Here is an 18,306-nt window from a genome sequence, read left to right as displayed (position 1 = left end):
TGACACAATTATGCCGATGAGTGATGCAGTGTCATCTGAGGGCCTGAAGACCACGGGCATCCAATAAAGGACTTTGGCCTTGTCTCTTACGCACACAGAGATTTCTCCAGTTTATCTGAATCTTTTGATGATGTTATGCACTGTAGATGATGATATTTGCAAAGTCTTTGCAATTTGACGTTGAGGAACATTGTTTTTAAAGTATTCCACAATCTTTTTACGCACTCTTTCACAGCTCTGCCCATCTTTACTTCTGAGAGACTCTGCCTCTATAAGACATCACTTTCATAGCTAATCATGTTACAGACCTGATATCAATCAACTTAATTAGTTGCTAGATGTTCTGCCAGCTGAATCTTTTAAAAATTTCTTGCTTTTTCAGCCATTTGTTGCCCCCGTGCCAACTTTTTTGAGACCTGTAGCAGGCATCAAATTTGAAATGAGCTCATTTAGTGGATAAAAGTGTAAAATTTCTCCATTTAAACATTTGTTATATGTTCTATTGTGAATACAATATTGGCTCATGTGATTTGAAAGTCTTTTAGTTTTCATTTTATTCAAATTTAAAAAACGTCCCAACTTTTCTGGAATTCGGGTTGTATAGTATTAAGAAACGCAGAATTTAAATCTAAATGTAGTATTAAGTTCATATTGAGACATTTGTCTTGGTGCAAAGTTTGTAAAGTTGAGATCTCTTCTAAAACTTAAGAGTAGACAGATGTAAGGGTGTTAGAGTATTTTTCTCAGGAGAAAAATGTGAGAAACACGAGACTTAAGTATAAGTTTGATGTTCATGTAACCTAATTTCTGTGTAACACTTTGGTATGGGGAACACATATTCACTATTAACTATGACTTTTGCCTTAATAAACTCTTAATTTTCTGCTTATTAATAGTTAGTAAGGTAGTTGTTGTAGCGTTTAAGTTCAGGTATGGGGTAGGATTTTGGGATGTAGAATATGGTCATGCAGAATAAGGCATTAAAATGTGCTTTATAAGTACTAATATAAGCAGCCAATAGGCAAGCTAATAAGTTTAGTTAAAAGTGAGAATTGTTCCCCATACTAAATTGTTACCGGAGATACATTTGAGATGTTAAAGCTATCTCATTTAGCCACTGTAAAAATACATTTTCTTAATTTCAGTTTATTAAATGAGTGCTTGGTTCTCGGACAGATCTTGGTCTCGGTCTAGCGACTCAGTCTAGCTTTAGGGGATCTGTTACTGGTATCAGTCCAGGTCTGGGTCTTGGTGAGACGAGTCTTGGAATGTCTCCAGAAACTTGTTGAATCCAAGCTACTAAGAATTGAAGCTTTTCTAGGGACAAAGTGGGTCCTAATAAATATTATAAACTTGTACTGTACATAATAGATTGAAAGAAAACAAAAATCCCTCTATTTCTCTCAATAGTTTAAACATTTCCTCATGTAAGCATTTAAGAGTTACAATCACACCAGGAAAGGAATTATGAGAACATATTCCCATTTATTCCCTCAACAGTCTTTTTAGACTGACTATGACTGCATAACTCTCTTTCATCAGAACTTTCATGGAGCACTGAAGGTAAGACAGATGTCTTCAAAATTAAAATTCAGTGTTCTCAAAACAAAGCTATTAATGGTTGACGTCATCTATCTTGGACAGTACACCAAACAATCCACTAAATAAGAACCTCATTGACTGTAGACCAGCTCTCTAAAGACTTCCCAGCTGCAATATATTTCTATGTGCATTATCAGATTGTCTTATTACACAGATAAATAAGTGAAGATCTGTATTTATCTGGATGTGCTTGTTCATTTCTTAGACAAATACAATTTTAATGCAAAATTCATTTTAAAAGTGTCATTAGACACAATCATATTTCTAAGCAGTCTTGGACATCAAAGTCCCCCCACCAGTCCACAATTTGTGATATATTTTAATATACCAGAAATATAATATCGTACAAAGTTGACAGTACATTTCTCGGCCCATCATAGAAATTTGCCTTGGCCATGTTTCAGCGCTGAAAAATACACTGGCATTGTATTTTACATATTTTACAAAGTCCTTTATATCCTGCCCCAAATACTGTCAGATATGTCACAACCTAACCTTGAAACTGCGTGAAATAGGACTGTGTCTTTGTGTGGTTAGTGCAGAATTTGACATGGTGCCTGACATAACATCACCCTGCTCCAATAATCAGACAATAGGCTGGCTAGGCTTTCCACAGCTCTAGCTTCAGAGAAATGATTAAAAACATAATTCTTTTTTTTTTTTTTTTTTTTCTCAATAAATTCACTAGCCTGACATGTCAGGGATTTGTCTCTATGCACCAGTGTTAGCAAAGAGAATTTTAGTGGAACTGCTACCCAGAATGACATCACCTTTTGTTATGTTTATTTGTATCTGTAGCTGTAGTCACCAGCTTGGTTGGAAGACAAAGGAATTCATTGTTTCACTTATTTTGTGGTAGGTTCAGCATGAGGATGAACAATGACGATATGGCATTAAAACTTTAGTTCATCATACTGACGTTCCAAACCATAAGACTTTTGTTCAACTTCGAAATACAAATGAAAAATCGATCAGTTTAATCCAAAAGACAAGTTTGCTTTATATGACGAACAGATAAACTGAGCTTCCATTTACCATTTTTAATGTGCTCTATGTACATTGATCAGTGTTTATATGAGAATAAAAGACTAAATTAAATCTGTTCATCATATAAAGCGATCGTGTCTCTTTAAAAGAATTGGATTAAACTGCTCGACTCAAACAGATTTATATTATGATCTCTTTATGAAGCCTTAAAAAAGTATTTCTCCTTTCTCCTTTGATAACCGTTCAAAAGTAGCTTCAAAATATCAAATAATCTGAAATTGTTCATGGCATGTTTATTTCCAAAAACACCACTAAATCATATCAGTATTCGTAACTATGTCTGCTTACTCAGCCACATGCACAACAGCAACCAAATCTTCCCTGTAGGTTTTTGGTATTGCTACTTCTAAACAGAGCTTTGTTGAAAGTGGCTATACTTTCTTGGCACTCTACTGTGCACGTCTCTCTATAGCTTGGGAGAGAGCTGACCAAATGTTTGCACATCATTAGGAAATCAGGAAAAGAGGTTTTTAATTACAGTGATGAAAGTATTGTTTAAAATGAGTGCTCTCATACCTCAGCTGAATATATGTTCTCTGAACAAATCGCATACTTTAATCATTGTTTCCACAGCTGAGGGACACCCCCACATTTTCTCCTTATATTAATCAGATTAATGAAATCCATTTTTAAAGCTGGAAAGGACGGCATTTGCCAGGTGTTCTGCTTCAGTGACAAAGTCTTATGAATCTGAAGAAAGAGAGAAGATCAGTTTTTGGGGATGAGAGTAAGAACTCTGATGGTGCTGACACCTTCCAACAAATGTACAAAAGCCTCTAACCTCTCTAAGATATAATGAAAATGCTCAAGAATATAAACAGATGCTTTGCAGGCTCAAGGAGAGAAACAGAGTGTGCATTGTTATTCTCGAAGAACGAATGGCTTAGATCACTTGAGAATTGGATCACTGACTCATAATTGGCCGCTGAAGCTGCAGTAATGAGAATACAATGAAAGTATCTGAAATCTGGGTATTTATTCATATCTTGAATGAATTGTGGCCTCCATGTTTTCTGATTTGCCACATGTAAGTTAACTGAATACATTGTCACTTGTCTTGTTATGAATCAGTGCTGCTGATTCCACTTGTCATCAACATATCCAAATGTGATGCAGTGAAATTAAGCAGCCATGTAGTCTTGCAGAACCAGACATCCACATCCTTATTCTGAACAAGAATACTTCAGGGGCTAAATCAAAAAATGGCACAGCAGTCGTCTCCTCCCAGAACAGGTGTACAGACAACTTTCAGCATTTCCTCTGACAATTTTCAGCAATGCCTTTAACCTTACAAACTTGGTCAAGCCCAGTGATTTGTTCCTTGTCTAAAGAGCCAAACCGCAGTTACGCAGCTTTTCTGATTTAAGGGCGCTCTGATAAAACCCTGACACCCAGGAATTGGGAAAACCGGCCAATCAGATTAGAGCTAGCAGATTAGTTGAAAAAAAAAAAAAAAAAAAAAAACTCCTGGATTGAACTGAGCTTAAAGGTGCAATATGTAATATTTTTGCAGTAAAATATCCAAAAACCACTAGGCCAGTGTTATATATTTTGTTCACTTGAGTACTTACAATATCCCAAATGTTTCCAACTATTTGTAAATCGTAAATCGTGGAAACACCAAAGACGCTTTAATATATTACACATTTTAATAGACAAGGGAACAACTGTTTTGATATATTTATATACAGAAAACGTCTCGGGTTACGTCTGTAACCCTGGTTCCCTGAATAGGGAACGAAACGCTGCGTTGAACGCATTGGGATCACCTCTGCGTGATTACGTCTTGAAGCACTCGTGAAATCGAACCAATAGGGTGACGATACGACAGAGCGGGTGACGTCACGGACCAGGAAACTATAAAGCACTCCTGAGAACAAAGAACGCCAGCTTCTGATTTGGCTGAAGCAAGACGCTCACAGGCATGCAGGGAATATGGCTAAGCAATGCAGCGTCTCGTTCCCTATTCAGGGAACCAGGGTTACAGACATAACCCGAGACATTCCCTTTCATGGGAACATCGACGCTGCGTTGAACGCATTGGGAACCCTATCCCAACTATGCCATAGTACCAAGTGCCTGTCTGTTATCTTTGAGACGAGAGCACCGAGGACCCCGGAGTGGAGCCCAAATCAAGGTTATAAAACCTAATGAAGGTATGCTGGGAGGACCACCCAGCCGCATCACATATCTCGTTGAGGGGGACCCCCGAGATCAAAGCCTTTGAGGCAGCCATACCCCTGGTTGAGTGTGCCTGGACAGCCAAGGGTGAAGGCTGCCCGGATGACTCATTAGCAAGAGAGATGGCCTCGACCACCCACTTGCTCATGCTCTGCTTAGATGCCGGGCCTCCCTTCTTCGGAGACCCGAAACAGACAAATAGCTGATCAGTTTTCCGCCACAGGGCAGCTCTGTGGTTGTAGGTGTCTAAAGCCCTAACCGGGCAAAGCAGATTAAGTTTTTCCTGATCCGGATTTGCAAAAGGAGGAGGACAGAAGGCCTGCAGTACGGTCCTGGGACACTGGTGGGGACCTTGGGTATATACCCAGGTCTAGGATGCAGGAAAGCCTTGATCATACCAGGCGCAAATTCCAGAAACGAAGGAGCAACAGAAAGTGCTTGTAGATCTCCAATTCTTTTGAGAGATGATATAGCCAACAGAAAGATGGTTTTTAGAGTGAGGAACTTCTCAGGTACTTCCTCTAAAGGTTCGAAGGGAGCCTCAGCTAACCCTTCCAACACAATGGCCAAGTCCCAGGCCGGAGTTCTCGTACGCACAGCAGGCCTCAGCCTCTGGGTACCACGAAGAAAGCGTATAACCAGGGGGTCTTTTCCCACAGAAGACCCCCCCCAACGGAGCATGATAGGCAGAAATAGCTGCTACATAAACCTTCAAAGTAGAAGGAGATAGACCATCCGAGAACTTTTCTTGGAGAAATCACAGTACATGACTGATAGAAGAGTGGAACGGGTCCACTTGAAGTTGACTACACCAAGTAGCAAACAGCTTCCATTTATACGCATAAAGTTTCCTTGTGGAAGGAGCTCTGGAGTGAAGTATGGTCTCCACAACCTCGGTTGGGAGGCTTCTTCCACATGACTAAGGCACGAAGGCATCGCCGCGTGACCTTGATCATGCGAAAAGGATTTCCCCTCGGAGAAAACCCCTTGGTCCTGAGCCACCACTGTAAGGGTCTCATGTGCAGCAGGCCAAAAGGTATCACGTTGGACGCAGCTGCCATCAGACCCAACAGTCTCTGAAACTGTTTTACAGTGCGTGACTGGCCTAATTTCACCCCATTCACAGCCGAGAGAATGGAATTCACCTGAGCAGGAGACAGACGTGCCTGCATCATGGTGGAATCTCAGACTACCCCTAGATAGCTGGTAGTTTGAGCTGGAAGAAGCACACTCTTCTTGGCATTGAGTCTCAGCTCTAACCTTCTCATATGGGACAGAACAACATCTCGATGTTGAACTGCCTGTTGCTCGGATTGAGCTAGAATCAACCAATCGTCGATATAATTTAGCACGCGGATGCCCTGGAGTCTCAGGGGAGCCAGAGCTGCATCCACACACTTTGTGAAGGTGCGGGGTGAAAGTGCTAGGCCGAACGGAAGAACCTTGTATTGGTAAGCTTCGCCCCCGAAAGCAAACCTGAGGAACTTCCAGTGTTGAGGATGGATGGATACATGAAAGTAAGCGTCTTTCAGATCTATTGTCACAAACCAGTCCTCGGACCTGATCTTTGTGGTGATCTGTTTGAGTGTAAGCATCTTGAACTTGAGCTTTTGTACTGAGCGATTTAACACGCGCAAATCTAGAATAGGACGCAACCCTTCATCCTTCTTTGGAACAATGAAGTAATGGCTGTAAAACCCTGACAGCTTAACCTTATAAACCCTGACAGCATAACCTCCTGTTCCATTACCAGAGACTGCTCGGGGCCCACCACCGTAGGGAGGACCCCGTTGAACTGGGGCGGGCGAGACCTGAACTGTATTTTGTAACCCTTTTCTATTGTGAGCAGCACCCATCGAGAAATATTGGGGAGAAGTCTCCATTCTGCCAAAAATTCTACTAAGGGAAACAGTCTCTCTCTTGTGCATTCGACTTGGCGCCCTGAAGTGGTGAACCGGCAGGGAACAACTGAATCAAACGCTGGCCGGCCCTCCTCAGAGGGTCGGCGGGGACCGCTGCGCCCTGAAGCACACGAGGTGGCAGGGTTGGCAGAACGGCCCCCTGAGGGCACCGAAGAGGGACGGGTACCATATAGTGTGATACGGGACCCTCCCCGGAAGGGGCTGCCCTCAGAAGTCCTGCACCACCGGCGTCAGGACTTCTTCAAAGCCTTCCTCGCGACAATGACAGTCCGCAGATCTGTCTTGCCCTTGGAAGGCTTTGGCTGTGTCGCCCGTCCCGGTCCCCAAGCTTTTTGTGGGGGAGCACGGGTGGCGACGCTTTGCTTTTGCTGCGCTCTGTGCGCGGAAGAGGAGCTGCTTGACGGCCAAGACTGCTCCCGCTCAGCAGCCTCGGGGGGAAGAGAGCAGCAGGGGAGGAACCTCTGGAAGGCCGCTGACTGTTTTCTGGCTTCCTGGAACTTCTCGACGACCGAGGTGACCGAGTCGCCGAAAATGCCCAGGGAAGACAGTGGCGCATCAAGGAGAACGCTTTTATCTTTGTCTTTTATGTCTGACAAATTTAACCATAAATGCCTCTCCGTGGCCACCAGGGCTGCCATAGAACGGCCGATTGTTTTAGCTGTCTCCTTGGTGGCCCAGAGAGAAAGATCAGTGGCTTTTCTGAGTTCCTGAATCGTTTCGAAACTCGCCTCCCCGCTCTCATCTATTTCCCCCAGCAGGTCAGCCTGATAAGCTTGCAGTATAGACATTGTATGTAGACATGCTGCAGCCTGACCTGCTGCCGAATAAGCTTTGCCCACCAGCGCTGATGTAGTTCTTAGTGGTCTGGTGGGCAGCGTCGGAGATTTAAGGGACGATGCAGACTCGGGCGACAGATAGCTCGCAAGCGTCTCTTCTACCCGAGGCATCGACCCATAACCGTGCTGTTTTAGCCCCATGATGTTTGAGTAGACAGAAGTCTGGGGGCTATAAACTCTATATTGTGCCGGTCTCTGCCACGACCTCGACACCTCGGTGTGGAAGTCGGGAAAGAACGGCAATCCCTGACGCTGAGGCTGTGACCGGGCTGGCAGAAAGCGCTCATCCAGCTTGCTTTTTTGATGCGCTTCAGCTCTTTCTGCTGGCCATTCAATATTTAATTTTGCCACTGCACTGGTCACAACCTCTAGCAGCTCCTCATATGCAGGAGAAGAGGATGGCGAGTCCTCCTCTCCAGCCTCGACGCTCACCACATCCACCTCCTCGGAGTTGGATAGATGAAGCGCCGGTGTCTCTCTCTGGGGGGAAGAAACCGCAGAGCGTGCTTCCACCACCAGAGAAGAGACACTGGGTCTGACAGGTGAGGGCAGAGATAAGGCTGGGCCCGTCTCTAACCCCTCTGTCAGATCCATTTGTGAACCCCAGGAACGAAGCTGCCACTCTGCCTCGGCAGCAGCAGGACCCGATCCCTGGGGAACACTGGCCGCGGCGCCCTCCTCATCTTTATCAAAGAGCGCCCGGCGAGAACGGAGTGTACGTAAAGTGAACATTTCGCAATGCACACAGACAGCTCCCGCAAGAGCTGCCTGGGCATGCTCCACTCCTAAACAAACAACGCACATCTCGTGTGTATCCCCACCCGTGATGAAGCGAGGGCAGGGATGAACACACTTGACAAACTGTTGTTTGCTCGCCATAGTGTCTAATATATATATTTATATATATGCTTGGGTGTACAGAAAATACTCTTGCCCTCAGATGAAGAGATATTTTCGAGCTGTATATATAGCAGACAGACAACACCAAATAAGACACATGATAACACGGAGCGCTTGCTGAAGACACAGAAGCTGGCGTTCTTTGTTCTCAGGAGTGCTTTATAGTTTCCTGGTCCGTGACGTCACCCGCTCTGACGTCCCGTCACCCTATTGGTTCGATTTCACGAGTGCTTCAAGACGTAATCACGCAGAGGTAATCCCAGTGCGCTCAACGCAGCGTCAATGTTCCCATGAAAGGGAACTAATTATTGTTATATAGCTCAACACGTTTAGTCTTATTGTTTAAATCTAATTTTCTTGATTTTTTGCGAGTACCATGCTTTTCCATGCCTGAGAGAAAAACACTATTTTGTCAAGTAGCTAACATAGGATAATCAGATGCAGCTTTATTTTTAGTAACAGTAATACAGAATTCTCTCCATCATACAACACGTTTTAAAATTAATTGCATGCAATTTATCAACACAAGCCATCCAGTATTTAATATGATATTCTAAAATCGATCTAGCTCACTGCAGTGTGTCTCAAATAAGTGTTTCACAGCAGCCACCGAGTGAACACACAGAGTAACGTTATAACATCATTTTCAACACTCTCAAATGTATCTAACATGATAAACAGAGCTGCGTTACTTCATACTCATGACCGGAAAAGCGGAAGCGGCACCGGCGACTGTGGCATAATAAAAGTCTCGTGAGGCGTGTGTTGTGCAATCGCTCCAGCGGCCTCGTTCAGCTCCCACAATACTCAGTCCTGCTCTGCTTCATACTACTTCATACTACATACTTAATCTGATCATTTCCTGGGCCATCAGAGATGAGCAAATTAAATGAAAATATCTATCTATCCCATATAATATTTACATTGATGATCAACATTTTCCGAGGGTTAAGTACCTCCTTTCATTTGCCATTTGTCAGATTTGGCAGAAAAACGAAAAGTATTTGTGATCCTATTTTGTACCATATTCAGCACTTGACAGCTGTCTTGAAAGGTGTCATTTCTTTTATTTTCCTTTCTTTATTAATGCTTTTTTGGCATCATTATTATAAGGGTATTACATTGCAGGACATCTAGCGCACATGTAGATTAAATGTCTTGCACGTTACTTTAGGCTTTGACATACCTGAAAACATGCAATGTCTTCTAAGGCAAATCCAGTCTTGTACTTTTAACCATAAAGGTATTTGTGGAAAATTGTTTCTGAGCGTTGATAGATTTGGTAGGAATAGGATACCCAGGGTCATGTGAAAATACCATGCTGTCAAGATTTGTAGTGTCTTTTATTAAAGTATAATTACAGTGTGAGCCACAAAATAGGCTGACCATTTTAAAATTTAAACCATTTCAGTTGAATGTCATGTATTGTAAGAAACCACATGATCAAAAATGTCATCAGTTAGCTGAAACATTTGCTGTCCTTGTTTTAAAGAAATAGTTTATTCAAAAAATAAGATTGTCATTATTTACTCAGTCTTATGTCATCTCAAATCAGCATTATTTCTTTCTGTTGTGGAACACAAAAGGAAAAAAATGTCGAAGGATGCATTGGCTCTCTGTTATTTCTATAATGGCTCTAACTATTCCCAGACAACGATGTCAACAACATGTCAAAATTGTAGTCTGATTAATATTCCTTTTTTATCAACTTATGTAGGCCCTATATACTTCTATAGGTAGAAGTAAATCAACCAGACTTTAACCCTCAACCTAAAATGAGTATGGCACCCTCTTTCTGTTACTGATTTTTATCTTGTCAGTTTGAATACAAGGAAGGGCTGTACATGACCCTGGTTTGGAGTGACATGAAGGTGACCAAATAATGACAGTTTTTATTTTCGGGGGAGCTATTCAACATCTGCCTTAAAAGTACTGTGTTCAGTGAAACAGCAAAATAATAGTATTAATAATAATAAAAACTATGTAATGAAAAGAGGCAGCTTTATAGAAGCGGAACAAAGAGCTGTCAAACTTGCATTAAGTCACAAAAATGGATCTGGAAATAAAAAGGCCTGCAAATACAGTTTCGCCATGAGCACCAAACACTCTCTTTCGTTTATTTAGAGAATTACTGATAGTGAGAGTGATGTCTGAGAAACTGACTAGAGCAATAAGTATAAAATTCCCACTGCGACTTTTGAGTTCAGTCTCGACCCAAGCTTGCACAAAAATTAAACAAAAATGTGGGTAACTTATGCTTTTAAATGTAGCTTTACTTAGATACAGTATAAGAGTAATACATGTTGTACTGAATGCCAGCATTTTGGGAGGGGATTTTTTTATACTCTGACCTCAGAAAAGTAGTAGTGTGGTGGGAATATTGCACAGCAAAAGCACTTAAGTAGCACAGTCCCTAAAGGTGTAAATTCAAAGCTAAAAAATAGGAAATAGTTTTGTTGGTACAGCCAAGTTTGATGATTGCAAAGATGATTTCGACATGTATTAAACAATGGCTAGCCAATGTGTTCCAGTTAAGAGAAAAACAATACCTAAAACAATACATACAGTATATCCTCATAAAGTCATCATTCAGTGAAATACATTATATTATATATATATTTTGGATAAAGTACAGAAGATATTTTCTGTCCTAGTTTGCCCAGCAACCATAGATAGTTTGAGGAACACATTGGCCACCCTCCATAAGATATTACGACCTAAGGGAAACGCAAACCCTGGAAAAATAATTGTTGACATCCATAAAAGAAAATGGAAGGATAGGATTTGAGCTGAGGCAGCCAGAAATCTCCCATGGTAGTCCATAACATTGAGACTGTTGAGCAGACTGTTCTTGTTCTAGGCCAAGAAATAGATGATTGGCTGAAAAGGAGATGAAAGAGACCCTATGCCTCTTGAAGAATTCTCAGGCACTGAACTAAGACTAAAAAACAAAACAAAACAATGACCAATGTGTCACGGCTGGGTGGTTGCAATAATCAGATGATGCAAGAGAATAACAAACAAAACAGTCTTTAAAAAATCCAACAGGACCACAAAGGAGATAACAGGAATAGTCAGAAACAACCAAGTAAAACAAAGATGTATACAACACTGAACAAAGAACTGGGTGAACTGAAGGTTTAAATACACAAATGAGGCTAATCAACAAAACAGGGAACAGGTGCGTAGCTTAATTAACAACCATGGAAATTAAGTATAAACACAGGCAGACCTGGAAAACTAAAACTAAGACACAAACAATCTGAACAAGCTCAACAATTCAGGGCTTTATAATCAACAAAACTTTAACATGTATATGATACTTAATAGGCAGCCAATGCAGTGTTAAATGAACTAGGATAATATGTTAATATGTTACTTCCTAGTGTAAGTGAACAGCAGACAAACAGGATGGCAAACTTTTAAAGCCCTTTCTACACCACGTATGGAAAAGTTCAAGTACACCTGGCTGCAACTTGCAGATCGATCGTCCTATTCTGATTGGCTCAATCGTCTTTCATAGGCATACATGATAGAAAATATGTTCGTACTCAGTGTAGGCAGAGTTGTGCATGGATTGATGAGCGAATGTCATCAATCCAGTTACAAAACTGTAAAAAGAGAGGTGTCTAATGCCACACAAAGATAGAGCTTGAAAGGTTGAGCTCAGTCTAGAGCATTAATCTGAGAGTCTAAGACAAATTCAGGTGTTTTTGTTAACAACTCGCAATGTCCGTCGATTTCCCAAAAGAATCATTCAATGTTATTTCTGAACCAGTTGATTAAACAAATCAGATCAAATCAAAAGGTTCGGTCAGGACACGGGTCTCGGAGATCTCGATTTTTAATATAGGCATAAAGTGAATCACAATATTTGACCGCGGGGGCAGTGAGATTTTCGGATACAATTTGAGCTAAAAATGAGTCAAAATGTGACGTTTTCAAATCTAATTTTGGCCACACATGAATCAGGAACAGAAGTAAAACATCACTTATTCAAGGATGTGCATTTATTGCACGGACTTAGCAAAATATAAGTGTCTAAAATATGTGCATACAGTTCTGTTGAATGATAAATAATCATTTAACTTAATGATGTTAAGCTGGATTTACAAAACAGTTTAAAATAACCATAACATTAACAGGAACAGCACTGAAATAAAAACGCGTTTATGTCAGTTAGATGCGAGTAAAAATTCATTACTACAGCAACAGACTCCAGGCGTGTTCTTTCAGAATCAAGTTCTTGATTTCGTCACTTTAAAATTACGAGGAACACATTGTTTTTCTTAAATAAATTGTATCAAAAAGTCTTATATTATGCTTTGCAATGTAGTGAAGAAAACGAAGCACACATAAATACATAAAAAATATCACGGCAGTGTCATTTAGTTATACAACTGCATGACCAATAACGCCTTCTGTAACTACAATGTCTTGTCATGATACTGATAACAATATTGTCCTTTCATTTCCTTTCTCATACTATGGTGATATGAAATAATGTCATATATCATAACTCATTTAATTCATAATTCATTCCTCTACCTGAAGACCTGGCCCTCCTGTTGTTGATAATCAACTTTCATTTTGTGAAATGTTGTGGGGTTGTTCGTGCGTTAGTCTAGACCAGCTTAATTTAATCATTTCAGTCAATTCAGGGACATTGCAAGTTACAGGCTGTTTTTTTTTTTTTCCTTCTGTGATAATAAAGGTTTTGTGAAACTATACAGCTTTTCCAGTTTTTTTAAATGACATACACTGAATGAAATAGCTACCTTCCTACACCGAGTACTACGAACACATTTTCTATCATGTATGCCTATGAAAGACAATCGAGCCAATCGGAATAGGTATGCACATGTCACCCCGCCCTGATCTGCAGGCTGCAGCCAGGTCCTTCTTGAACAGTTGAATCACTTGAATTGGATCAGGTTTCTATGGACAAGAAATAGATGCCCTTTTAAGATCCCTGTTGAAAACTCCAGAATTGCTGGTCACCAGCATAAGGTGTTTTGCATGCTGGTTCCCAGCATGGGATGCTGGTTTGCTGGTTCCCAGCATGGGATGCTAGTTGCTGGTTTGCAGGTCCCCAACATGGGAAGCTGGTTGCTGGTTTGCATAACTCCTGTTATTGAACAAATTATGTTATTGAACTGCTTATGATTATGCTTTTATTTGGCATTTTTCTTGGTTTTCATAACTCTAAATGTTTTTGTTTTGCAATGTACTTAAGCTCGTCTTAACTGATTTGTGTACAGATGCTTTGAAACAGGAGACAAATCATTTTTACTTTGTTTTTCAAAACTTCAGATGACATTGATTAATAATATAATCATAACTAAAACAATTTTTTAGTTTTACTTTCAACATAGGGAGCAAAGGAAATTGCATAGTTATAATTATATATTACAATAAATCATATATTCTAATCTTATAATGTTATTAATTTACATGGGTTAGACCTGTGCCTGTTGTCAACTGTTTTACATAAGATTTTGCAAGCCATGTTTGCTTCACAGGCAGACATTTTGCTCAAGAGCCATCATCAGCTCAATTCTCTTGCTACCATGAATAAGGTTTTGAGTCACTTTCCTCACCAATCCTCCACTCTGGTGGTCATTGTATCCACTACCACAATGCTTTGTAATGCCGCACCACATTGAGCACAACACCGCCAGCTCCCCATTCTTTTAGAATTTGACTTGTCACAGCCTCAAAGACAACACTTTTGTTGGATAAAACTGCTTATGCTACTAGCTGTGTTTAGGAACATGGTATCTGGTATCTAGCCAATAACCAGCTTGGTTCAACTAAAAACCCTAGCTGGACCAAGCTGAGGTGTGTGTTCCAAAGCCAACTATGGTCCCAAGTTCCGTCATTACCAAAACAATTGAACGGAATTTGCGACCATAGTTGGCTAATAATGCTTTTGGAAAACGCACCCCTTGTTATTAACTAGTTAATCAGTTATGTTCCAAGAACCAGCTTGACCATTTTAAGCTGGTATGACCGGGAGGGGGTCTGGTCCAAGAAAGTCTAGTAGCGAGAAACCAGCTACTATGTTCCAAAACGCAGCTACCAGCTTAAGATGGATTTTCCAACAGGGCTTTTCTTGCTGTGGTAAAACAAATAAATCCCAAGTTTTGATGTGGTGTTCATTTATTACACCACTTGCGGTTGACAATCCATTTGACTGGAAATACTGAAATTTGATCTAGAAAAAAGCACTGTTTTTCATTCACTCGGTGTCATTGTGTCGGTAATATAAATGCATGTACATATTGGATACAAGAACCAGTTAATTCTCATTGTCCAGTGATCTGAATATGTATGCCAAGATTGGATTCCAGCTAAAGTCAGCAGTCTTGGCAGAGCTAAAAAAGCATGACACTAAAAACAAAGTGTAAGCAGCAGCAGTGTGTCAGTACATGCATGATTCTCCATTGAAGTATTTGTTCTACATTGGTATTTGGTTTATTTATTTATTTATTTATTTATTTATTTTTCAAGTTTTGATAATTATTTACCTACAATCACTTTACAAACTCACTAGGTCCTCAGTAAACACTTTAATAGCATTCTCACACAGAGGTCCACATACTTTCAGGTTATTCTTTAGTGGTCATGGGATGACTGGATTTTGTTTGCAGCTATTCTAGAAAACTCTACCACATTGCACACAACTTCAACCATCTCTTAGGCCTGAAAAATACCCTATCCCCCTGTGACCTCTAGACTTTTGTCCACTGTAATGGACATTATATTTTAGTGGATTTCTCTGACACCATACATGACACAGTTTTAAGTCTGAATGTCCTGTAAAGAGCACATTCAGGGCTTTTCGGAGATACCAAGTGAATAGGGAAAGAAACTATATCAATATTCCTATGAAATATTAGATATTATCATGAAAATGTTGTCAATTATTACTCCTGTTATTATACTTATTATCCCAAGAATGGGACTACCCATTTATGGCCATTTTACCCACATTGCGTAAAGTAAAATGGTATATCAATTCATTCCATTATATCTTTCATAACATAGTTGAGAATCATCTTTATACAAAGTTTGCTTAAAAAAACTGAAACCTAAAAATTGATTGGTGAATGAAAAAAAAAAAGTCTTTTTATTTATATAAACAACTGAGTCCTGGTGTCCACTACAGAGGACATAGCATAACATATGTATAAATATGCGAAAAATGTTTTCCCCCATTTTTTTCTTATGCTCTAAACAATGTAATGACATGGAAAAATACAAAATTCACAAAACTTTTATTTTTCTGGTTCTCAAGAGGCTATGCATGTATGTGAATGCAGATGCTATGGTTCTGACATGTCTCAGAACGCAGTTTATATTAGGCATCACAATTTCAGCCTTGCTCTAAGGGGCACTGCAGGGGTCTTAAGGCCCGTTCACACCAAGGTCGATAACAATAACGATACAGATATAGTTTTAAAAAATCGTTCTAAATGTAAAAGAATAGCAGAGTCCACACCACACCTATAAAGATAATGGCACAGAGAAACAATATCGTTGGAATCATTTTCAGAATGATCTTTTCAAGCTGATGAATGATAAAAACAATGACAACCAATCAGAATCCACCAAACTCTAAAAAGCTTGATCATTTAAAGCGGCAGATGACAGAACTGCAGCACACACTTAGAATAAACAGAACAATACCGTCTGCTGGTGTGTGGATGCTAATATAGTTATCATTATAGTTGTCTTTATAGATATCATTCATGGTGTGAATGGGTCTTTACTCTTTAAAGGTCAACTATAGTTTGAAGAAATTTTTGCAGAGCGAGTTTATTATCAGGTTTACAGATAGATATCTGAAGGGTAGCTCTATCGCCCCCTTGAGTACTGAGGTTTGTTACAATCACAATAACGTAAGAAGCATGTACAACAGGACAGTATAATTTGAATGATTATGTTTCTGCCCCAACATGTTCTTCAGCCAATAAGACCCATAGGAGCGTTTACTAAAGTTGCGCCCCTATCGACAACAGGACACTTTCATTTTAAAGGGTTAGTTCACCCAAAAATGAAAATAATGTCATTTATTACTCACTCTTATGCCGTTCCATACCTGTAAGACCTTCGTTAATCTTCAGAACGCAAATTAAGATATTTTTGTTGAAATCCGATGGCTCAGTGAGGCCTGCATAGCCAGCAATGACATTTCCTCTCTCAATATCCATTAATGTACTAAAAACATATTTATAGTACAGTGGTTCAATATTAATATTATAAAGCGACGAGAATATTTTTGGTGTGCCAAAAAAACAAAATAACGACTTATTATAGTGATGGCTGATTTCAAAACACTGCTTCAGGAAGCTTCGGAGCATTATTTATCAGCATATCGAATCATGATTCGGATCGCGTGTCAAACCGCCAAACTGCTGAAATCACGTGACTTTGGCGCTCCGAAATGCTGATTCGACACGCTGATTCATAATGCTCCGAAGCTTCCTGAAGCAGTGTTTTGAAATCGGCCATCACTATATAAGTCGTTATTTTGTTTTTTTTGGCGCACCAAAAGTAGTCGTTAATAAAAAAATAAGTTTTGCTAAATGGAAATAGGACAAATGGTGTAAAAAGTCCACACATTGCATTTAAATAAACACGCATTTTGATTGGTAATGGCAGTCATATGTCATTTCGCGAGGACAGACGTAACACTACACTGTCATTATTTTTACGGCAGCTAGAGGGCGCATGACTTTGAAACGTAAATATAGGTCGTAATAAGGTGCTTGAAAAACGACCTATAGGGTCAATTATTATTATTATTATTTTTATTTTTTTTTTGGAGACAGTCTGTTCCGCCCTTAGAGCTACCTTTTTTAAATAAACAGCTCCCAAGGATTCTCAGTAGCTAATTTAATTGTGCCAAGTTGCTAGAATAATTAAGCAAAGGCAGTAATGTTTACACTCTTTTAAAGACCATAGCTCCAGACATTTCCATCTGAGCATGTCGATAACAAACAGGACAGGGTTTCACTTGCTTTAGCGTTCTCTCTTTGGCCATTTACACCCCAAATAACAGCAATGAGTTATTCAAGAATGAGTCACGGATTTCGTTTGTTGCTGTAAATATGAACCTTTTTTGCTTTGACTCACTTTTATGAGTACCAACTGTACAGACATCTCCTTCACATTTATTTATACATGTCTGTTAAGTTGCTGTGGACCTGGAACAGTCACATAGTTGAGGGTGAAATTGCACCTGTGTTACCTTTTATTTTTCAGCTCTAATAAACATCAGCAGTCTTGTGTGTTTATTATTATTCATGATTTATTACACACACTTTGGGCAGCTTGTCCAGAAAGTGTACCTGTACTACAAGGCACAGTTTATTATCTCATTCATTTTATTCTTACACATTATGAATGGCTTATGGGACAGTGCATGACATTGCATGCAGCAACTCTCAAACATGTGATTTATGGTTTCCTGTTGGTTCTTTTTAGAGCCCTATGGACTGTGAGTTCATGATTTCAGTCGCTTTGCTTAGTTTCTTGTTTGCTTTTTTGCTCCTCAAACACATCTAAGTGGGATGAATTTACATGTTTGGGCATATAGATGCTTATATAAACACTTTATGGATTCCATGTCCATATGGTTATTAATACAGCCTTGAGTTCCAGAAAACACTAGAAAATATTTCTGTATATTGACTCGGGGATTACTCACATAAATTATTTCATCACACAGTATGGTAGATTAATCATTAAATACATTAATTTGACTTTGTCAACATACAGTGATAATCGCTTTCGTGTTAATCTGGGTTTGC

The sequence above is a fragment of the Ctenopharyngodon idella genome, chromosome 15, assembly GCF_019924925.1.
Source record: "Ctenopharyngodon idella isolate HZGC_01 chromosome 15, HZGC01, whole genome shotgun sequence".
Classification (NCBI taxonomy): domain Eukaryota; kingdom Metazoa; phylum Chordata; class Actinopteri; order Cypriniformes; family Xenocyprididae; genus Ctenopharyngodon; species Ctenopharyngodon idella.
The sequence above is the reverse complement of the archived record's forward strand: the minus strand, read 5'-3'. Positions refer to the sequence as shown.